Genomic DNA, 24,949 nt, shown 5'->3' with positions numbered 1-24,949 from the left:
GGGGTAATTGTACAAAAGCCGGACTTGGGCAGCTGAGACATTTGGTGCCTAGATACCAAGTGATTGCCACAAAGACTGACAGACATTTCAACTCAAGACTCCAGCCTGCACAGGTTATGTTCAGGGGAGGAAAGGATACAAAGCTTTGAAACTGGGTTGGTGGAGACTGTTGCCGCTGGGTGTACTGCCACTCCAGCGAGGTGCTAATAAATGTCATGCCGCATTAGTAAGTGAAAAGGAGATTGCTAGGGGGGCACCTCGCTGCTCTCTCTAGAACAGGCTCATTCCAAGAACCTTTTCCTCTTGGATGGCCTCATAACAGAGACTGGGAGTGGTTGGATCATTACACTAATTGAATCTATTTCCCCATGTTAAGTTCTCCTCACACCTTCTATGGGTCATCTCGATTATCACTTCAAACGTTTTTTTTCTCCTGTTGATGATGGCTCATCTCAATTGATTGGCCTCTTACAGTTGATCTGGCTACTTCCACCTTTTCATGTTCTCTGTATGTATAAATATCTTCTTTCTGGGTGTTCCATTCTATGCAGCCGAAGAAGTGGGCTGTAGCCCACAAAAGCTTATGCTCTAATAAATTTTCAGAGGGGTAGCCATGTTAGTCTTAAAGGTGCCACAGGACCCTCTGTTGCTTTTTACAGATTCAGACTAACAGAAGTATTGGGAGCATAAGCTTTCGTGGGTAAGAACCTCACTTCTTCAGATGCCACAGGACCCTCTGTCAAATAAATTTGTTAGTCTCCATGGTGCCACAAGTACTCCTGTTCTTTTTGCGGATACAGACTAACACAGCTGCTACTCTGAAACCTGTCATCCCCTCAACCATCTTCAGGGATGCCTGGTTTGGAAAGTAGACTTCCAAGAGCATGTCTTTCCCAGAGCAAAGGTGGGGTGCAATTTGGGGTTGTACAGAGTGGAAGAAACTAGCTATGCATTGATTCACTCCACATCGGTCACTTTTGACAGGGATGACTGGCCTCTGGCAGGCTTTCTCTGGTCATCTGCAGATTGAGGCTGATGGCCACCAGTTAGGCCATGGCAGGAGAGCTCTGCATGCACCATCAGTGACGCTAACCCTAGGGCTAAGTCTACACTACATGCTGGGGTTGATTCCCAGCTCGTGTTCACACACTGGTGCTAGCTTGATGAGAGCAAGTGTGAGTATCAACAGTAGTGTAGCTGTGGTAACCTGGGCGGCGGAGGTGTGGCTTAGCTGGGCCAAGTACATACCCAGGGGGTCCAGGCGAGTTGGTACTTGACACACTACGCTGTGCCGGGGGGGCCTCAGAGAGAAGGGCCAGGAGCGACGTAGCAGCCAGTGCTTGCTCTGACCTCTGGGTAGTGAATTCAAAACGTGTTGTGCCATAGCCGAGGTTTCCAACTATTAGCTCTCAGCCTCGGGATACGTCCGAGCGCTGCGTAGCATGTCACACATGTGGTGAAGCACATAGCAAGTGCCTGGGCCTGCCTAGCACATCGGGGGCCTGGTCCATGACAGGCTCTGAGGTGCTACAGGAACACAACTGATACACACACACACACACACACACACAGGGAAGGAGGGAGAAGTTCACACCCCGGAGGTTACAATGAGTACTTACTCCAAGCAGTGGCACTACCCAGCGAGGCCGAGGCACTGCAGTCGGCTCTGTGGGCCTGTGTCGAGCTCCACTGGGACTCCGCGTGGGCATGAGGCCCACCCAGATCTGATGCTTTATCCAGGCCCCAGTGAGGATCCCAGCCTGGCATTTTTAGGATCCTTGGGCTCCTTTGAAATTCCCAGCCATTGATCCCCAAGACACCGTTCACGTGAGTCTTCGCAGGGCCAGGGACAGTTTGCAATTTTAAAAGTCACTGAGGCTTTTCTAGAGAAACGATGACATTTCCCTACAAGCTATTTTAATCCCCAGCAGCTGTCTTTGAAAAACATCCTTCCCATGAAGGGTTTGTTGTGATGACTCGTTATTGACTGAGACAAGGAACGTGATTAACTTGCTGAGAAATGCATTTGACCCCCGTGTTGGCAGGCTCTGCAGGGTCCACGCCATGGAGACGCAGCTCCCCATTTCCTCGAAGAGGCAAATTCTTCCAGGTCAGGGTTGAGGCTCTCAGAAGGGCAGGGGAAATTCATGCTGTACCTGCTCCATGGGGTGGGTAATTAGAGGGAGCCAGTGTCTAGGACAGGCAATTCAACACCCCTCACCGGCACAAAATGCATTTTAAAAAGCAATAAAAACATAGCGGGAAACGTTGGAGCAGCATAGATGTAAGCCTGGTCCATGCAGTCTGAGCAAGCCTGGCTTATAGTGTTTGTGAGGCCTGGCCCAGGGGGTCCAGGCGGTCCTAGGCCAGTCAGCACAGACCTGACTTATCGTATCCTTCTGCCTTAGCAAGAACATTTCCCCTTTGTAACGAAACTTAGTGGAACCGCTCCAGCTCTGAAGCTCTTTTCATCAATTAGCTAAACCCATTTGGCTTCTTCTCGAGGTTGCATTGATTATGAACATCCTGTGCCCTAGAGATAAAAACCACCTCCCCCATTCTTTTCCCCTGTGCTTTCTCCATATTGGCTCGTAATGTGACTAGACTACTGATGAATGGCCTGGTGGGAAATCAATAAAAGCACTGACATGTCATGGCCCCAAGATTAATGAAACTGACTTGGGCCAGAGGACTTTCTTTCAGCTGCATAGCCGGCCCACGGTGCTTGTCAGCTCGGCTTTCAGTGACCGCAGCTGCAGATTGGACTCGCACGCCAGCCTGTAAAGTGAAGTTCGTTATTTTCCAGAATTCCGGCTCCACAGCTGGCCACTAGAGCCAGCCCACCCTGGGTCTAAATCAGAGACGACTGTAAGTATTGGGGAAAGTAGTTTTCTTCCTAAGTACAGGTAGGAGCAGAACCCAAAGTGGGTTAAACGTTAAGCCCCAAAACACAATTGATTGCTTCTAACAGGGCAGCAGTTATACTTTTTAATCATAGTTAATTGCTCGGGGAGGGAGCGACTTGCTTTTATATTAACCCATCACATCAGTCTCCGACGTTGCCCCAGTAATTGAGATCTCCGACAGCTCAGAAAGACACTCTCTCCCCTGGGATGATACTATTGCAACTGAGGCCAGTGAGGGGGCTGGTTTTAGGGCATTTTCAATGTTGCATCCTCAATGCTAGAATGCTCTTCCTTTCCTTGGTCCATCAGAGCCTGGATATGCCAGCTTTCAGCAGCATGATACTTTCATAGTTTGCCTGCACCTCACTGCAATGAATCACCATTTCTCTTGTCTCCGACTGGCCAACAATCTCAGCCTTCATCACCCGCTTGTTCTAATTTCAGACAAGCCCCTCATGCCTTCTCCCATGCTCCCCTCACACTTGGGAGGAACGTCACAAACACCCACAAAGCCACCTCATCTTCCTGCAACTTCGTCTTGAACGCCCTGCTTTGTAATGATACCAGCACAATATCTGACAATGGCTAGCCCGCTGGTGTGCTGAGAATACAGCCTGTCATGTCCCTCGTGTTCCCCACCCCCGGCCACCTCTCTGTATCTACCTCTTGTCCTATACTTAGGCTGTGTCATCACATTTATTTACAGCGAGGTAAACGAACACACGATAAAATCCTGAGTGGAGACAAATGGAGCGTTTACTGCAAGGTAGCTAGGTGAAGTCAGCACTATTTGCCCACCCAGTAATGACCTCTCCTACTTTCCCTGGTGGTAAAACTAAAGTGCCTGGTCTCCACTGTTTTTACAGCAGGAGAACTAGCATGCATTCGTTACCCAGAGATAAAAAACATCTCATTTGGTGTGTGAGGACATAGCCTTAGATTGCAAGCTCCGTGGGACGGGGACCATTCGTTTGTTCTGTACAGTGCCCAGCACAATGGGGTCCTGGCCCCTCATGAGGCCTCCTAAAAGCTACCACAATGCAAATAATAATAATCAAGTCATGCTGGGCCAGCTGCCACTGAGGCCGTGTTCCTTTGCATATGGGTCAGAAAAGTTGTCTTGAGACAATCTGTTGTGGAAAACTAAGAGATGGTCCCGGAAAGATTTAGGGAAAATAAAATGGGCCTCTGTGTAAGTGGTTGTGTCCAGAAGAATCAGTTGCATGTGTGAAAAGGCAGCAATATGTATTCCAAAAATATATGAGTTACCAGAAGCAAACAGGAATCCAACTGAGAAGTGGTTTGATAGCCAATTAAAGGCTAAACAGTGGCATCATCCAATCACTAACCACCAGGAAACGTGCCTTGAAAGTTTTAGACTCCAAGACCATCCTAACTTTGTGGCTTTGAAAGAAAGGGAGGGGAAGTGATCTGCATTTTGAACAGCCTACAGAAGAGAAGCCCAGCTTGAGACAAGCCAGATAATCAAGATGAAACTTCCACTGTGGCTGTTTGGCTGCTAATCTGCAGAAGAAAGAATGTTTATTCCCCGGCCTCTCCCCTGAAATGATTGGAGGCATTCCAAAGATGCAAACTGGACCTGAAACAAAGCCAGAATCGAGTGAGTAAATTAGTAGGGTGGATTTCCTTTTAAAAAATCTATGCTGTTATGATTCTAGCTGGCAGAGGATAATGCTGTAGCTGAAAGTCCTGCAAGAGTCAGTGGATCAAAGCTAGCATACGAATAACTCTAAGAACCTTCCTCTTCCAGAAGGTGGCTCAAAGCTTGCAAGGTGAGACAGCTGTGCTCCTTTTCCTTGACCTCTAGCATGCAATGCTTACAGGTAATTCTAAGCATAAATAAATTACCTCCTGATGGAATGTCTTGAAAAGGTGACCAAGGTTCATCAGAGGAGAATCAACTCCAATACAATCATAGGGTGCAGGTAGATAAAGGCACTACCTAGTGATTGAAAGGCCCAGATTATTAGGACTGAAACAGGACTGGTATTCTGGAGACCTCGTAATGTGAATCTCTAACTGGGATTCAAAAAGCAGGAGGGCAGGGGACTGGGGGTGGGAGGGGAGCATGGTTTTGATTGGGATATGGCCCAGGGCTGCAACTCAGGAAATTCCTGGCTCTGCCACTGATCTACTATGTGGCCTTAGGTAAGGGCAAGTCCTGTGCCTCTGTTTCCTGTCCCACCCTTGTCTGTTTAGCCTGTAAGCTCTCCAGGGCAGAGACTGGCGCTTACAATAAGATTGTAGAGTGCCTAGCACCACGGAGCCCTGAAGCTGGCTGAGGCCTCTGGGCCCTTCATAAAAAAATCATAATAATAAATAATAATAATAATAGAGAGAGAGTCAATGGGAAGTGTGCTTAGAATTCTCTTCTGGAGTCCAGGGCCTTGTCTACAATGGGTGTTTTAGCTGCCAGCATAGCCTGGGATGGACATGGTTTAAACAGGTGCAGTGCAGCTTATGCTCATGTCTAGTGTCTCCACTTCTTTGCGACTTGGCCATCTGGCTGTTCTGTAGGCTTGAGCCGGCAGCATCTCAAGGGCATGCCCGGATGGTGCCCTTGGCTCAGTGAGTGGAGACAAGCACATCTGCAGAATGAAGAAGATGTCGTGGAGTATCACTGGTTGTTTTCCAAGTCGGGTGCTGAGAAGGAAATGGGTCATGCTGGCTTCTTGGTGCAGGTAACCAGAACACATTTACTTTCTTATCCCCTCAGGGATTGCTCACCTCCATTCTTTGCATGGTCAGTAAAGCTGGCATTATACATCCTTTAAGCTCTGAATTAAGGTGAGAGGAACCTGCGTTGATGCATCTAACAACAGCTTAGCTACCAAGAGCAGCAGCTGAACACCAGCTTTGCCTGAGAGTTTCAAACCATTAAGCTCAATACACTTCCTCCCATTATCGGTTTAGCATTGTTGATTAGAAATGTGGGGTTTTTTTCCTGGCTAGCTGAGCTCCTTAATAATAGCCTCGTTTTCTGAGCTGCTTGTTAACCCTTAAATATTTAACCCTTCCTGTCGTGATTTCAACAGAAAAACAGGTGAACTGAAAATATTTGCCCTTTTAGCTCCATAGCCGCTCCTCATTCTCTACCAATGTTACCCACTAGCACTTTCCAAGATACAGCTAACTCCTGGGTTCAATTCCTGCTTCTGTGAAGAAATTACTGGTGTTGGCAACTCATAATTTTTATTGCAATATTCAGTGTTTTTCTTAAAGGCTCAGCTGCTGAAGGTTTGGGATTAGGAGAGAATCTCAGAACTTGCTTTAAAAAAAGCGGGGGGGGGGGGGGGGAATATTTCTGGTTGGGGAGAAAATCTTGAAAACGTGACCCAAGTGCAAGCTAAAGGGTCCAAAAACACAAGACAAGGTCAAAGAACCTGTTGAGACCTGTATGCAGATGCCCAAGCGCTCGATGTTCTGACAGAGGAAGTGTTTTCAGGATCAGATCCTAAAGGAAATAAGTACAGCCAAAGAGCTACCAAGCATCAGTCTTTAGGACTTATCTGCTCATTCATAGATTCCAAAGCCAGAAGAGACCATTGTGATCATCTAGTCTGATCTCCTGTATAACACAGGCCAGAGAACTTTCCCTTGATTATCCTGAAACTACTTACCCCCAGGGCTGACAGCAGCTGATGTTCCTTTTGACCATATCAGTGACTATCTTCAGCCACAGCCAAAGTGATAGGCCTCTGAATAGCTTCTCTCCCATCCCCACAAGCTCCAAATAACCATAAATCTTGGAATAAGACTGACCAACTTACTTAGTTTTCTGCAGACACTCCTGTGGGCTTGCAGATAAGACTTGGACTGAGGAAGAATGTCTCACAGCAGTATATGCAATAAGGAAGCGCAAGGCGATATGCAAGACCTTTTAAATCAAGGATCCCATCATCATTTTTAGAAATATTGAAAGTTCTGTTAGATAATCCAGGTAGGTATTATACCCATTTCATAGATGGGTGCACAGAGTGGTTAAGTGACTTATCAGTAACACGGAGTGGCAGATGCAGGACTAGAACTCTGGGAGTCCTGACTATCAGTCCTCTGCTCTAATTACTAGATCACTTCACAGAAGCAAGTGTAGCCCATTACTATGCAGTGGCCCCAAGGCAGCAAATGAAGTTTATCCGCCCAAAATGTTACATTTCCCAGTTCAAAGAGGTCCCGCACCGAGTAACCCTCTTCCTGCCACACACACTTTACAAACTGCCCTGATACATATTTATATGTAGGGGGGAGGGATAGCTCAGTGGTTTGAGCATTGGCCTGCTAAACCCAGGGTTGTGAGTTCAATCCTTGAGGGGGCCACTTGGGGATCTGGGGCAAAATCAGTACTTGGTCCTGCTAGTGAAGGCAGGGGGCTGGACTCGATGACCTTTCAAGGTCCCTTCCAGTTCTAGGAGATGGGATATCTCCATTTATATTATATATATATATATTATATGATTTAGATTTTAAGTCTCCAAATAGCCTCCTGCATAAATTATACACATTTGGAAAATCGTGCAAACACGTATTGCCATGGCTGGCTATGGCAGCTCCTTCCTCTGTTACAGTACAATAAATAATACATGTTTGCAAAATTACCTGAATATGTATTTCCCAATTTGCATGCGCCTCTGCAGTGCTGCTTCCATAAACATTGAGACGAACGCACTTCCCTGCTAGGGTTTTCATCGCTTATTAAAGAAAAAAGAATCGAAGCACAAAGCATATGTCCATATAATAAGACTTTGACTTTAACTCCTCCCTACCCCAAAGCAAAGAAAGTCTAGATCAAGCTGAAATACAGTCACCCCAGGCTCAAGAGAGTGAGCTAAGGATTGCAGGGGTCCTTGGACCACGTGTGATCTTGGTAATAGTGATACCATTTAATCTGGGCACTGGAAGCTCACATTTAGCCTTGCTTTACCCATGACCGAATTCAATGGGATTGCACAGGACCTCAGTCAGGGCAGAACCTGGCTCTGGTTTTCTGGAGGCTGGTAAAAGTCAGTGTCCACAAGCAGAATGAGGGTCTGCAGGGTCTGCACAATTGCTTAGACCAGACAGTCTCCCTGGCACACCTGCCACATTAATTCCCACCAACGCTGCTAAATTCTTTCTTCCGATAGACTACATCCCTCTGCCTCTTCCTTCTACTCAAAGAGAGCTTGGAGAATTTCCCTCTTTCAGGTGTTTGTGATCTCACATGCTGTTGCCAAGGAAATGCCACATCCTGAGACTAGAGTTTGGCAAGTAAAAGAAGAGGGGGCTGGTTTTGGTTTGGTGCGTGGTTGTGTTGTTTTGTTTGCTTGGCTCTTATGTGCAAAGACATATTTGCACATTTTAACCCTTCCTATGCATTGTTTTGGAGTGTAGGGCACAGCTTTCCACCCAGTGGTTGTCAATGGGACTGCTCACCTGCTCAAAGCTAAGCACGTGCTTAAGGGCATGGCTGCACTGCGACCATGAAAGGCCTTGCTGTGGTGAACATCCCCCTTAACGATTCAGGATCGGACATGCTTTTAATTTTTCTTATCAACAAAAAAACAACAACTTTGTTTGATGCCTTCAAATGGCTATGGCAGGTCATTTGAGCTGTACAAAGCAATGAAATGCTGATGAGATACATTTCAAGGGTCAGCTTCTGCTTTCAGGGACCAGCTTATGAAATCTATAATGTGTACGGGAGCAGAGTGTGTAATTAGAAGGAAACGCTTTTGATCAACTATTGAGTAGCAAGCAATAGCTACTATTAACTAGGCATCAATGAGGCTACTTCTAGAAACAGGGGAAGAAGTTGTAGCTTGGCAAGGTGCTTTGAAAGTCTCCAGGAATGAGCTTGGCCCTTGATGAAGTCATTTGAAGAAGCCTCTTCTGCAGAAATAAAGGGATGAACATAGGAACAAGAGGAAGCTGAATTCTGGTCCCATTTCAAGTGGAGACAAGCCTTACATTTGTGAATTTAAAGTAGATTTGTAGCACCCTATTAAATCCCTGTGTGGACGCTCTTCCTCAGAAGTCAGGTGGCCTTAATTCAGTTTACCCTAATTCAGTTTGAAAGTGAATTAAGCTAAACTGAACAAAGTTTGGCCACATTAATTCTGAATAGGAACATCCACCCAGGAGCTTAATGCAATTTAACCAACCCACTTAAATTCACACGTTTAGTTGATTCGGAATAATTTTTTTCAGAGTATCCCTGTGTAATCAAGCCCCTAGTATCTGCCATTAGTAGATCAGGGCCCCATTGCATTGGGAAGGAAGTGTACAAAAGCATGGAAGTAAAGGGTGTCTGCCTGAAGAACTTGCCTGGACAAGACAGACAAAGGAAAGGTTATTATCCTCATTTTACAGATGGGCGAAGTGGGGCTCAGAGAGATTAAGTGAAACGGCAGGTCAGTGGCAGAACCAGGAATTTAAGCTTCCATAGGAGGAGAGATTAAAGAGACTGGGACTGTTCATCTTAAAAAAGAGACAATTAAGGGGGATATGCTAGAGGTCTATACAATCATGACTGGTGTGCAGAACGTGAATGAAGTGTTATTTACCTCTTCACATAACACAGAAACCAGGGGGTCACTCAATGATAGTAATAGGCAGCAGGTTTAAAAGAAACAAAAGGAAGAACTTCACACAATGCACAGTCAACCAGTGGAACTCATTGCCAGGGGATGTTGTGAAGGTCAAAAACATAACTGGGTTAAAAAAAGAAAGGTTCATCAGTGGCTATTAGCCAAGATGATCAGGGATGCAAACCCATGCTCCGGGTGTCCTAAGCCTCTGACTGCCAGATGGTGGGACAGGATGACAGATGTTCCTTCCCTCTAAAGCATCCGGCAGTGGCCACTGTCAGAAGACAACCTACTGGGCTAGATGGACCATTGGTCTGACTGCCAAGCCCGTGCTTCATCACAAGACAATGTTCCATTCCGGAGAGTGAAATGGGTTAGTGAGTGCTTTTGCTTATGGTGCCAGGGCCCACCCTGCATATTAACTGAAGAGAATGGGCCACATCCTCCAGGGTAGGACCACATTTCGCACTGCAGCAGTGTCTGCCCATAAAGCCAGTTATGCAGCTCAGGGATGAGCCATCCTCTCTCCCCCACCCAATGTCAGAATGTTCCCCCAGCAGCCACGGGAGCTCGTATGCAGCATCAGACCACCTGTTGCAGGCAGAGCAGGCAAATGGAGCAGGGGGGGGAGGGAAACGGGGTGGAGGAGATGTGGTTGTGAGGCCAATCTGCTGCACTGATCCTGGACCACGTCTCGTGGCTGTTACAGCCCCCCGCCAGTTAGCAGCACAGCCTTGGAGCTGCACTAACATGTCACAGGGGCAATGGGTTGTCCCAGGACCAGAACTGTGCACCGTCATACAGAATCCCCACACTGCAGTTTGGCAGCCAGTGCGGGTCTGGGCTCCCACACTCTGGCTGTCAGAATACTTCCATCTCCTCTGGCCCTTAATAGCCATCTTCCAATTACCTCGCAATAAAGAGACATAGGACAGGGTGTGAGTGGTAAATTATTCTGTCCATTTAGAATTCTTGATGAATGCCACATTATTTTAATAACATTAATTATTCATTGATCGATTAAGCGTGTGCATAACTGAGGAGAAGTCTCTCCAGCTGGGAGGGAGCTGGAGAGTTTTAGAGTGTTTATTTATGGCTGGGCCACAGGTAACTATTTCGGGGATTTCCATTCTGTCCCATTCCAGGGTGCAATCCAGACCAGTGCAGGGTTGTGTTACCGCCTGCCCTGCACCCTAGGGTGCCTCACAATGTTTTGTTGTTGTAGCTGCCTTCCTGGGGTGCTCACAAGCAGCATGCAGGTCATATCACTTGCAGGGTGACCCCAACACACTCTGTCCCAGATTTCCCCCCAAAACATGTGTTCTGCACCGTCCGGCCCTCTCCTGGACAGTTCAGATATTAAAGGCCCTTTGCCCCTGTAAGGGGCCAATAGCTTGGTACTTTAACTGGAGTTACCAAATAATTTAGTTTGAACACAACACTGGACTTGTTTTGATTAAAAAAAATCAAACAAGTTTAATTAACTACAAAGAGAGAGATACAAGTGCAAGGTATTCAAGTCAGAAATGGTTACAAGAAAAATAAAGAGAAAACGCTTTCTTGTAGCTAACCCTTACCACCTGTTCCCAGCAACAGGGCTGACCAACTCCTCAGGTCAGAACCCCTCCCAGTGTCCAAAGGCTGGTTCCTTTGTTTTCTTAGGCAAGAGAGAAAGGGAAATTCTCGCGGCATTTTTTCCCCTGACGTTTAGAGTCCAGTCCAGTCCCCCTTGAAATGCATTTCCCTGAGGGTTATCTCTAGGTAAAGCGCCCTCCCACTGTGAGGACAGAGACATGGAGTCTCCTGGTGACAGAGGTTCCATGTTGTTTGCTAAAATGTGGATCGATCTGTTCCTGCCCCCCCCCCCCCTTGCCAAACAGCCACTTGACTGGCAATTGCCAGTGTGACACTTGGCTGGAGGTGTCAGCTTGTCCTTTCGCTTTGAGAAACAGGTTTGGCAACTTCCCAGACTTGTCTGGTAATTTCAGCTGACAATGTGTCCGTAACTCTTAATGTGCATTTCATACAAACATGGCTTAGGAATACCAATGACCAGTGTGTTAGTTTACACATGATACTTCCCGAGGCATATTTTGTAGAAGGATTATGAGGACCATGAGTAGGGTGTGAATACCGGGGTGCATTCCATTTCACGTTCCCTGGCTTCAGTTCCTCTCAGCTTCCCCAGCTGCTACAAATAAAGAGATGCTGATTTTCCTGTGTCTTCCCCATCCCTTGAAATTAGATTGGACTAGATCATGGAAGTTTCCCCAGGAAACCATTTCCATTGGGATGGGCTAGAAAATCATGGGACTTTGCTCTTCTCTTGCAGTTTTCATCTGGAGGTCTCAGTGCATTTTACAAATGTTAATTATAAAACCTCTCACAACACCATTGTCCGTCCCACTTTCGACTACGGCACAGGATTGGTGTGTCCAAGTGTAAGGCAATCCAAGCGATTCCATGAGGTCACACAGAAACTCCACAGCCTAGCCAAGGATGGAATGCCGGAGTCCTGAATCCCAGTTGCTAGCCACTACACTGTCCATCACTCAATGGTATTTTCTAGTTCTACTTGGCATTATTCCACATGATCTTCTTTCTCCCCTTGCAGCTCCCAGTTGGTGGGATGCATGCTTCTGGTTTATGTAGCTCTAGTCCCACCCCTTCCCATGTGACATGAAATTAGATAACCAGCTAGGGGGAGAGTTTCAAAGGAACCTAAGGGACTTAGGAGCACCACTCCATCTGACGGTCAGTAGGAGTTGGGAGCCTATCTCCCATAGATCCTTTTGAAAACCCCAGCCTCAGATGCTTTTGAAAAATCTTCCTCCTGGATTCTAGTGCACTTAAATATATTGTTAAGTGAGGTGCATGTATGGGGCCAGCATCTGCTGCCAGAGTGGTGCAAATCTGGAGTGACTCCCTTAATTGATTGCACAGCATTTATCAGAGTGTACAGGGGAAGAATTTGGGGGATGCTCGTGTTCAAACACTGGCAGCACATCCCTGTCCTTTAGTGCTGATTCAGCAAAGCACTTAATCAGGAGCTTAATGCTACACAGGTTTTTAACGCCCCTCAATGAGGGCTTTAATTACTTTCAGTAGGACAATGCTGAGGGGTGAGGAAACTAAGACAGTGGACATGTTTCTTTGTGCATCCAGGAAAATGACCCTGGGGCAAATTAGTCCTGTAGTTGCACTCACACAACCCCAGCTGGCCTCAGTGGGTAACTGCAGGTGGGATTTGCATGCAGGAGTCTGATCTTTAAACAGGCCTGCACATGCAAAAGCGGCGCAATTACTGCAGCCCGGTTGGAGCATTGCTTATTGACGGAAGGAACAGGACTGGAGCCTGCCCAGTTGCTGCGGTGCTGTTTCTAGGACCAGCAGTCCTCTGCAGCCACGTGTCTACCGCTGCTGACTCTGGAACATGGGAAATTAAATTCTCTAATTCCCACCCGTCTTGGTGGGGGCTTAAAAACCGCCAGGTACAAAACTCCCCCATTATATGCAAAATAAATGGAAGCATTGGAAAAAAAACAACCTGGACACTGGAAAGGGGGGAGGGTACAGTAGAGGGAATGAGAGGGCATGTGTGTAAAATACAGATAAGAAAGCAAATCCAAGCTGGCTTCGTTATCAGCCCTTCCTATTTCTCTGGCGAGAACATGTAATTTTGTGCTGTACTAGCAAGGCTGGAGTGATTGCGGTCACGTGTGAATGATACTGCTACAGCTTTCCTCCGTACAAGTCTCTAAAATCTGTTCTCTAGCTACCCCTAGTTTGCCCAACACTTGTCTTAGCACCTCCTTTTCTAGAGCTCACCACTTTCTGAAGCACATCGCTGAGCTAAATAATAACAATATCCTTTGCATTTTTGAGAGCCTTTCCCAAATATTCTCCTTTACCTTGCAGTACTTTGAGTTAGGCAAATACCATCCAAGTTTGTACACATGGAGCATCCGAGGCAGAGAGGTTAAGGGATTTCCCTGTGGGCACAAAGGAAAACATTGCCAGAATCAAGGCCCCAGTTCAGCAAAGCATTTAAGCTTAAATTGATCCTTATTCAGAAAGCATGTATGTGCATGATTACTTTTAAGCACACGCTATGACTCCAGTTAAGTCAGTGGCAAAACTCCAAGTGACTTCAGCGGTGACAGGATTTTACTCACGGGACTTAATTATATGATTAAGGGCTTTGCTGAATAGGGATGGACTGATGAGAAAGGGACCAAGATTAGAAAACAGGAACTTCTGATCCTCATTACTCTGCTCATACCACTACACCACACCATTGTGGATGAAATTCTCTCACAGCGATATGCACACAGGAATGAGAATTATTACGAGCAGCACTATCACCGCCAACTCTTTCTCCTATTATAGTGTTTTGCCCTAGCAAGAACTAGACCAAAGTTGAAAAACATCTCCCATTACATACCCTGATTTTCACTTGGCCATAATTTTCTCAAAAATCCCCCAGTGGACTTAAACTTTCCATGATTGAGGTCTCCACATCATTGTTTTGCTTTGGAAAGTTAGTGGAGAATCTGTTCAGCCATTTCTGGACAAGTGAAGCATGAAAATATATAACAAACATACATACAAAATATAGCATAGAAGTAGGTGGGCTTTTAAATTCCATACCTTGCATATGACTAGATCAATAGTGAATGTATTTAATATATTTTTATGGCACCTGTCTGGGGGTTACTAAGAGAGGCCAGATACAAAATATTAAAACCAAAGACAAAACAACCTGCCAAATACTCACTTTGCTTTTTTTAAGGAAAAGGAAAAATAAAGTTTTAAGTGATTAAGAATTATTTTTGTTGCATATGTAGTACAAGGGTCCTGATTCAGCAAAGCACATGTTTAATTTTAAGTATGTGCTTAATTCCCATTAATAGAATCATATTACACATCACAATTTATTAAATGCACGCATCTTGGCATGTTATGTGAGTTTCTAATTCAAGACAATTTTATAATACACCTATCAGCAGGAGCAGAATTAAGCTTGCAAATTCAAGCTTAAAGCTGTATTTCCTGATTTAGTATACATTCCAAGTATATGAATACATAATGAAGGCTTTTTGCATAAAATAGTGTGATAGGTAGATACAGAAATAGATATTGTTGAAATAGATACAGACTTGTGAGATTACAGTGGTGTTTATTTTATCACTCAGAATTCCAAAAGTGAAGTTACAATTCCAACATCCTAGAAAATAGCTTTTCTAAATACAGTCACTTCCCTTGTTCTGAAAAGAACAATGCCGTGCATTTAGAAACACATTGGCATTTCATTTAAAAAAATGAAACCAAGATGCACACAGGTAGTAGTTCATTTTTAATGATGCCCTTTGGATAGTAGCGCTACCTTGTTACCATTTTGAACATTCCATTTCATCTATGAAAAATAACGCTTTCAGCACAGCTCTCCAAGTTCCGCCACTTTTGACTGATAGCAGGAAATTGAACGGCACTAAGCACACATTAGAAAATCTGATAAATATTGTTTGGAAATATAATTGAGGTTTAACCGAAGCATGAGTTTTTCACTCCAAGGTAAAAATTTCTCCTGTTATTTATCAGGAACAGATTTACTGTTACAAACAAGGATGACAGTCAAGATAAATGTTGACCTAAGTTGTGCTTTTTCTTGTAACCTGTAGCGCCTCCTTGTTTAAAAGTACTTATGTCCCCAGCATGCATGTCTGTAGATAGAGCTGGGTGAACCCTCTGAACTTAATGTCTAATTGATTAGATATTTGCCCCCACCTTTTCAGGTTTAGAAGTGAACTAAAAGATGGCTATTTAATCATTTTGCTTGATTTGAAATTATTGGAGGAATATTTCATCTAAGCTCATGAACAACCCATAGGCTACCAAGTTCATATGGGTATGTCTACACTGTAGACATAGGGTGTGATTGCCGCTGAGGTAGACATACCTGACCTAACTTTAATCTAGGTAGCTCAGGTACTGGTAGCAGTTAATCCATGCCAGCATGGACTTCAGAGGGCTAGCCACAAAGGTAATTACCAAGGTTTTGGGCAGGTGTGTAGAGCCGGTGCTGAATTGTGTGCTGCTGTGTCTTAACTGCTCCAGCCCTGAGCTAGCCACACTAACGTTGGCACGAATACGTAGATACCAGGCAAGTTTGAAAATGGCAAGTTTACTGCCTGTAGGCTACCAAAAACCCAACAGAAGGTCACATTCTGTCATTGCTAACTTGCAGCTGATCTGGAATTGGTGACCTGGTGAAGAGCAGCTATGCATTCTATTACCACACGCTGAAGGTGGCCATTTCCCTTTTCAGACCTATTTTTAAGACCTGGCACAATTTCCTCTAAGCTCTCTTGGAAAGAGTGTCCCACCCAGCCCTGGAAGTTTCTACACCCGTATGCTTCATACACCAGTCTCAAGATCTCAGAACCCAAAGGTACCTGACTAATATCACAAGGGAGATCCAGGGACTGACTTCCCATTGTCCTGCACCGTGTGTCATAATTTACATCAGATCAGAGTGGATGTAAAATGCTACCAGAATGAAATGGCAGTTGACATCTACTTTCTCCCCGGCGTAGATGACTACACACAATGCAGAGCAATGGAGAATTGGCCCACTTGCCTAGGTTCCTAGAGCTAACCATACTACCGAGCATATAAGACACAAATGGGTATGTTCTGACAGGCAGCCATATCATAGAATCATAGAATATCAGGGTTGGAAGGGACTTCAGCAGGTCATCTAGTCCCACCCCCTGCTCAAAGCAGGACCAATCCCCAGACAGATTTTTGCCCCGGATGCCTAAATGGCCCCCTCAAGGATTGAACTCACAACCCTGGGTTTAGCATATCATTTGTCCTTAGATATTATGAGGAATGAGGATCATGGGGGCAGGGTAAGCCAGGCAAGAACAGTCATACTTGCTGCTGAATTTATTACTTGTCTGAGTGACCAGTGTTATGAACTGAGCTTTACACAGTCGGACACTTAGAAGCAACAGTGATGATGGGTGCCACGGGAACTCTTATTTCTAATGCAATAGCAACCAGCAGCCCCACTCCTGGACCGGGACCCCATTGTGCTAGGCCCTGTACAAAAAAACAGAACAAAAAGAGAGTCCCTGTCCAAAGAGTTACAATCTAAGTTGTTATATGTGCCTATACCGCTAGCTAGACAATGCATCTAACTAACAGTTCTATTTGAATGACGTTAAAGTGATTGGTAGAACGTTCTTCTTTGCTTATTTGCCTGCCTTCTCTCTTTGTGAACCTTCCGTTTTCACAGGTGTCGTTCTGTGTGTGAAGCAACAAGTGATCACGCTTAGAAATCTGCAAACGTTTTGCTCTACTCACACAACTTTGTGAACAAAGAACGGCTGGTATGAACCGTTGTTGTGTTAAATGAACAATATTACCTGGGAATTTTTAATGTGCACCAGGTCAGAGTGGGTTCTGGACTTGAATGCTGAAGTCTCAGGCCTCCGGCAGCACCTGTTCCATTAAACATCAGTTTTCAACTGTGCAAAAAAGCAGTATTTCTCCACCACACAGCAAATGCTAGATTCAAATCCAGACTCCATGCCTTATAAATTTTCATCCTGGTTTCACTTGTTCTTTTTACAGCATTTTTAAAATGTAGGTTATCCTCTGCATTTTAACTAGACATGATTGTATCAAATGCCTGAATTTTACAGCAGCTAACATAATCTCAAGTTAGATGAACTGGTCTCGGGTGATATAATTGACGGCAGTTGTCTGCTTTGTCAGTAAATCAAGGGTTGACATTTCCCAGATTTGTAAAGGTATGATGTTACGGTAAAGAAAAGTGTTCTCTTGAAAACCTATCAGGCAAGGTTAGATTAATAAGCAGTTTTAAAAAATGGTCCCAACTTAATGGTTTTAGAACATCCAAACTCAATTCCACTTCACTGACATTTCTAAGGGTTTTTTTTAAAGGAACTCCAGAAGTGTGTAAAAGACATTTTATGGAATATTCTATCCATGTGCTTCTTTGCTTTACAATAATTGACAACATTTACATATATTTCCATGTCATTTTATGCCATAAATTTGCATAAATCCGGATTAAAGCTGTTCACATCGGAATGTGCTGGTCCCTGGATTCCCCCTTCCTACTGAGAGAGACCGAACATGACTCATTTTAAATTCCTTTGGGGGCTTGTTCTCCACGGCACATTGTTTGGGCTGCTGCTGTCCATTAACATCCCATATTGGCATGGGTGGAATGTTAGGGCATATCTACTTGCTCCATTAAGCAACAGGCTGGTGCATGCCCCCTCCACCTGCAGGTAATGGAATCCATCATTCACTCTGATGGGCATTATAGGAAGTCCGCTGGTGGAATTTTTGTAATAAAAGTCAATTCTCTCTGCTTGGTAGAGCTGCACGCTCAGTCCTCTCTATAAAGTCAGTCTTGATCGGTGCATCTCCAGAGTGTTTCATCACTCTAATTATTCCATCGTCATGTATTAGTGGAAAGTAATAACCTCAGTAAGTGAGACCCAACAGGGTCTGAAGTGCTGGGGAAAGGACCCAATTAATCCTGCATATTAACACTCTGTTCATGTCATTAAATCCTCTAATTATTAATTATTTATACAGGGCTATAAATGTACATTTACAGAGAAATAAAAGATTATTGGCCAGATCTAGTGGGACTGACCATTGGGCACCATGTGGAGCTAGAGAGGACACTGCTGTGGTTTCTGTTCTTGCCCTCATTTTTAAAGACATGATCTAAGTCAGAGGAGAACTGCATGACCATGTCTCAGACTACGCCTATTACAACTCTACAGTAACGGCCCATATCTAGCTGAGCACTAGGCTTTATAGACTCCCGTCCACTCTAACCAAACCTTCTGCAAGTTCCTCACTCTGAGACAAATGCAATGGAAAACTCTTCCCATGTAAAGAGGAGCAACTATTTAAACCTACAGTGCTGCACATTGCACACACCGTTGAATGGATCTCACTGGTGGGGTGGACAAATATTGGACAATACCTGGTTGAAAGAAGGTGCAGTCCTCCTTTCTGTCACTATGAACTCATGCTGACCCAGTCTGGAGAGCCCTTACTCCCACAGTGTGCAGGCCCTCGGAGCTAGTCCCACTAAAGTCAATGGAAGGACTTTTTTGAGAAACTGCTCATGAGTGGGGAGGGAGGGATCCATAACTTGTCCCTTTGTGTTGAAATATTGGCTGACTGCTGCTTGTTCAGGGGTCACGCTATAGATACAAGTCAGGTACAACGGAGTAGCCCAGAGGAATCCTATTGTGATTTAAGGGGTATGAATTATAATAACTTTTAAGATTCTAGTAAGACACTGATGGAAGCAATAAAGCAGTAAATCTCTCCTAAGCAAAGGAGAGATTCGTTGTTGAATGCATTGTCCTATATTTTCCACGTTATTAATTTTGCTATAAAGCCGCTTTAGCAATTGCATAGGAAGAGTGTTCACTTCCATGTTCTACATCACAGTGGAGTTCAGTGAACCAGACCCCACTAATAGATGCCAAGGAGCTCTACAGCCCAGCACGCCGCTTAGCAGCACCTAGAAAAATACTGCATGTTTGTCTTCACTTCTGCCAGATTTTCTGCATCAACCATTTCCAGGCTTTTCTCTTTCAGTTTATTTAATGAAAAGACAAGTCTTTTTCAGATGATGCCCCTGCATAATTCAGGAGCCTGCATACTACATGGAAAGGGAAAATCAAAGAGGGAGCGATTCTAGACATTCTTATACCATGTAACTCTCCTTACATTTCAGCCAAATCATTGGTTTGTTGATTCACTCTGCCTTTTTTTTTTTGAGAGCTATTCTTGACACTTTAAAAGCTCAGATGGGTCCTGAAATTAACACAAAAACCCTTCTTGTGCTGGCCTGAGAATAGTTATATGTTGTTTTTTTCAAAACGTTAAAGTAATTTAGGGTCATGGTTAGCTAAACCATATTGGTTAGCAGCAGTTGGAGATGTCATGAATTTAAATGTGACATTTGGCAAACGCACTATCCATCTGGCCCTGTAAAATCTATACAGGGCACCTCTCTGCTCCTCACCAGGGAAATGTTCATTGAATTACACTCTGATCACCATCAATAATTTGTTTTATAGAACCAGTCGTCACAAATCTGATTGAGCGGAGCTTTTTGCATTGGGAAGCTGACTTGCTGCCAATTTTTCTGCAGACAGTAAAATGACAATAAAAAGTTACCTGCCCTATTTTAGACATTGTTTCTGCACCCTGGCTGAGATTGTCATGGAACTGAAGGATGGGCCCATCACTTAAGTATTGAAGCCCTGGTGCTTCATCCACTGGGAATCAAGCTGGACCTCTAACCATAAAAGACAGATCTCAACCACTGAAAGCAGTTACAGGCTGGTAGTCCCTTATGTGGTCTATCCACTAGAGAGGAACAAAATAATGCTTGGCCAGTGTTACGTTATGAATCAGTCCATATTCCACCTGCTACAAACATTCATGAAAATTCACCCTAGGGTGAGCAGATGTCCCAATTTTGGATCTTTTTCTTATATAGGCTCCTATTACCCTGTCCTGATTGTTCATATTTGCTGTCTGATCATCCTAATTCACCCTCATGTCACACCAGCAGTGTTGCCAAGTAAAAAACATCACCCACTTCCTTCCTCCCCAGAGCAGGTGGGTGGACAGTTGACACAGCTCTGGTTCCACATACCCCTGCTCGATGCTGAACTGGCGTGGGAGGGATAGTAATTTTCTGTTGGCGAAGGCCAGATGAAAATTACTACCGTTCCTAGCCCCCCCCACCCAGGAGCAAGGGGGCAGTTGGGGAGAATTAGGACTCAGACAGATGCCTCCAAGTCACTCCGTCTTCTGGGGCTACTCCTGGAGTGGTGCCGTGTTAGCCTCAGTCTTGAGCAAAGGGTGGAAGTTACATGGCCTCGGAGCGGGGGTGAACGACACTGGAGAAAATAACTTATATCTGGCCTACACCATGAGGAAATTCCTGTTGCTACCACACCGGCTCTGATTCTGTGTTGGGGAATGGACTGGTGCAGTATGCAGAGGGACGATGAAGCTAGCAAGACTGCACTCATGACAGACGGATGAGTGCCCGGAGATTCCCTCTGACACCAGTCTCTTTAAAGTTAACAGGGACTATCACTGCTCATTGCTTGGACTGCAACGGACCAACCAGTGTCAGCTCCGTTAGCTTAATTAGCTAGCCATAAATAAACATCATTTACAAGACCTAAACATTTAAAACACCCTGTTAAGCATCTGAAACATAAATGCTTTAATTATAGAGTAGCTCAAGATTTAAATAACACTGGGATAAATGCCATAGAGCAGCTGTCTATGAATATTTTACAATGAGATTGCTCTCTGTTCTTCAGGTCCATGGGGACTATCAGGTTGGGAAGAGCACATTCATTCTTTAAAGTGACTGTTTTCCTTTCTCTGTCATGTATGGTTACACTCCGCTGTCATTGCTGGCTTGCTGTCAGTGAAGGGGTCATGGTGAACACAGATGTTCGGGTTTCATCTGGGGCTATGGTTAATTCTGCATCTCAAATGAACTCTAGCAAAACAAGCTCTTCCAAGGCATAAGTGAGTATTGGAAGGTTCCCATGAAGGTCTCCCACTGACTTCAGTGGGCTTTGGAGCAGACCCCATAGTCTGACTGCTGCTTCTCTAATCACTGGGCTGTTCGCTCAGTCTGCCAGGATAGCTATTAAAAAAACCAAATACAAATTACCAATCATACCAGCAAACCAGTGAGCAACTCAGCTGGTTTGTAGGCACCTCATCCAGAGAACCTGAGTACATGCTGGGTCTGCTTGCATGTTTAACAGTAAATGTGTGCTTCAGACCATGTCTCTGTTGGAGTCTAAATGCAGGACCCATGATTGTTGCTTGTAATATGGATTCACACCAGCACTTGCTACGACACCATCCCAAAACAATGCTGATCAGCTCTAATGCAAACAACAGTGCCAGAGGGGCAAATTCCCTCTGTGAAGAGGACTAGAGATGCCACTTACGCCCTATTTTGAAGGGGCCGCTCATACGTAGGCCATGTGCTGGCCTCTCTGCATGTTGGAGAACTTGACCCAAATGTGGAAATAGTGATGTTTCCAAGAGAGGCTGGTTTCATGGTATTCCAGGGGGTAGGATCTGCAATAGGGACCTGATTCTCATTTGCCTAAGGCTTCTTCATACAGCTCTAGCAGTGCAAAGGTGTAAACATCATTTATTTTCACTTTAAGATCCCTTTATACACTGCCAAAGTGGTGTCAAATAACCTTAGTGTAAACAAGAATAAGGCCCAGGACAGTGGTTCTCGGCCCGCGGGCTGCTTGCGGCCCTATCAGCACACAGCTGCAGCCCATGTGACATCCTCAGGGCCATACAGGTAGTATATATATTGGGTGGATGCGGCCCACATAACACAGAGAGCGGCATATGCAGCCCACAGTGGCAAATAGGTTGAGAACCACTAGCCCAAGGTATCATAAAAGAGCCTAGAATTACAGAAATTAGAGACAGAAAAGACCCGTTAGGTCATTCAATCTATTCCCCCTGGATAACCTAAGAGATATTTTCCAGCACTTCTCATTTCTATGGGACAAACCCTACATAGCGCTTGAGCACTTGCAACTTTGACTGGCTTCAGCAGGATCTTGGGATCCCTCTGGCTTTCCCTTGTGATTCTGGGATTTTCCATTCACATAAAATGTCCAGCTTCTTCTAAGAGACAAGGTGGGCGAGGGAATATCTTTTATTGGACCAACACTGCAACCAGCTTCTCATTACGTGTATCATTATTTCATGTATTGAGCAAAGAGTGTGTGAGATACGTTTGGAGCAGCTTTGAATAGACATCCACATTTCTCAATGCTTATCCACCCTCCACCCTCCCCTCCTCCCACCCACTCTTTTTAAGTTCAACATTCATAGCCTGGCTTTTCCTAAGTTTGATTTCCTTAATGGTGAAAGGCAAAGAAAGCAAAAGCTGAGCATGGAATCCGTCAGAAATATGGGCCAAATGTCCATCCTTCTTGGTCCCCAAACACAGCTTGATGTCACCCACCACAGAAATCTGAACACATTCACATCTTTTTAAATTAGTTTTATAGTAGTTCCTGAAAGATCTGCTGGGTGGTTCCTCATTTCCTCTTGTTGCCCCAGAATGCATTGCAATTAGCCATTAACGTTGCTGTCGAACTGAGCTGGCCCACGTGAGTTCCAGATTTTCAAAGTTTATTTAGAGGCCGATAGAGGCCCCAGTCAAGATCCCCATCGTGTTAGGTGCGGCACAGACAGAGATATTCGACAGCAGTCCCACGTACACAAGTCAGACCACGAGCGAGGAAATGGGAGTTCTTTTAACCCAAGTTTACAAGTGGAGAATTACAACATAGAAACACTAAGTGACTTGGTCAAGGTCACACAGGGAGTCTACATCAGAGCCAGAAATTGAACCCAAATCTCCTGGATTCCAGTCCAGTTGCTTAACCACAAGCCTGTCCTCTTCTCCACTCACCAAACAAACATCATGAAGTAAAACTTGTACCTCAAAGGTTTCAGTTTCTCTGGAAAATCCACACTTCCCCTAGCTTGATTTAATATCATTAACTCTTAACGGAACAGGATTTATGGGTTTTGTCTGACCATTAAAATTATAGTCATGGGTCTCCGTTCTTATGTGAAATGAAAAAATATTCAAGTAAACAGGCAGCAACTGAATCAGGCTTCAATGAGAGCAAAAAGCAATGCAGTCAGTTTTACCTCCAGAAAAGGAACACACTTCATTCACTGAATCTGTTAAAAACATCTGGAATGTATTGATTGCAAGCACTTAAGCAACCACCATTAGACTGTTATTTTCTGTCTCCCTGAACCTTTGCATTTCTTTAAGCAAGATATTCTGCCTTCTCTATTATTTCCTATACAAAATAAATAGAAACTCGTGATTGGCATTTTTACAGACTCAAGCCTTCATTCCAGTTAAAATGATGGCAAGCTATTAGTTCAAGGAATTAAGTTACTATTGATTAGGAGAGGAGGAGAGAAACTTGGGCCTATATCAGGATTTATCCTTTGCTGACGGTAAACATTTGAAGCATGGGAGCCTGTCAGGCATGGATCACCTTTCACTTATTACCATGTATTGGTTAATTGTAATCATGCATCTGATGAAGTGGGCATTCACCCACGAAAGCTTATGCTCCAATACATCTGTTAGTCTTAAAGGTGCCACAGGACTCTCTGTTGCTTTTTGTAATCAGAAAGGTGGATCAATAATGCAGAGGCTTTAGTGAAAGGTGCCTCTTCATACACCGTACTGACATGATGTCGCAATGTGCATTTTAGCTAAACATTTCACTTTCTCTGTGCTCCAAGCTACATTATGGGCTGCAATCGTTTTTCAGCCTCCTGCTGAAATCTGTTATTTGTTTGCAGCAGCACCTACATGTTCCAGGCCATTTCCAGAGACATACAAGAAAGGACAACCCCCTACCCCAGAGAGAGCACAGCATAAGGATGGCCAGACAGACAAACAGATGGGCAGAAATCAGGGCGTGCAAACCACAAAGAGATTTCCCTGTAGGCAGCACAGTGGATGTGGGTTTTAAGAGGGGCTTAGAAGTAGAGAGGGTAGGGGCTTTGCAGTTGCATTCAGGGAGGTCACACCATGCATAGGGGTCCATGCCAAGGAAGGCTGGGAAATGATTACTCTAAATATTTCCTCAACACACTATGCATCACAGCAGGTCCTTTCTCCTGGCTCATATCTGGAAGGGTTACCAGCACCCCAGGGAGACCTACCTGAGTGCAACACGAATATGTGGTGGCACCCAAAAGCAAGATACAGGAAGTAAACCAAGTTTGGGGGCTCAGCACTTGTAAGCCATAGAAAATAACATGGCATTTTTATTGTTTTACCTCATTACTTTGCTGCTCCTCTCCATCACTCCCACTTTCAGGTCTGCCAGACCTAGAGGTCAGAGCCAGAGTCCAAAATCACAAGACTGGAGTCAAGAGTCAGAACACCAGGGGACAAACGGGAGCTCAGAACCATGAGTCGGGAACCAGAGTCAGGTCAGGATACCAGGGGGTCAGAGGCAGTAGCCAAACTGCTGGGAAATCAAGCCACGGGAGCAGCAAACACAAGGAACGTAGTCCATGGCAGGGCACAACCCAGGTTCAAACAGCTTCCTAGGCCGGCTGGTAGCTTAAGAAGGGCAAGTGGGCCAATCAGCTGCCCTGGATCTCCACCAATCAGATCTCAGGGGCAGAGCATCACACTGGGACTGGGCTTTGCAGGTCCCAGGTAAGCCCTAGTCAGCAGCTGGAGTGTAGCTCCTCCCATTAACCCTGCAGGCCCGGGTCATGTCACATGCTGCGAGTGGCCATCCCCAAAATATTCGT

At 44.9% G+C, this 24,949-nt stretch overlaps 1 long non-coding RNA gene across 1 annotated transcript in view; it reads right to left on the bottom strand.

Moving 5' to 3' along the window:
- LOC135977237 (uncharacterized) overlaps positions 1 to 24,727 on the bottom strand; it is a 30,452-nt gene extending 5,725 nt beyond the window's left edge. Inside the window, exon 1 of the long non-coding RNA XR_010594620.1 lies at positions 24,464 to 24,727. This is a non-coding gene — a long non-coding RNA (uncharacterized LOC135977237). The remainder of the gene's footprint in view (positions 1 to 24,463) is intronic.
- Between the last annotated feature and the right edge of the window lie 222 nt (positions 24,728 to 24,949).

Source organism: Chrysemys picta, chromosome 23 (genome assembly GCF_011386835.1).
Source record: "Chrysemys picta bellii isolate R12L10 chromosome 23, ASM1138683v2, whole genome shotgun sequence".
NCBI classification, from domain to species: Eukaryota; Metazoa; Chordata; order Testudines; family Emydidae; genus Chrysemys; species Chrysemys picta.
The sequence above is the reverse complement of the archived record's forward strand: the minus strand, read 5'-3'. Positions and strand labels throughout refer to the sequence as shown.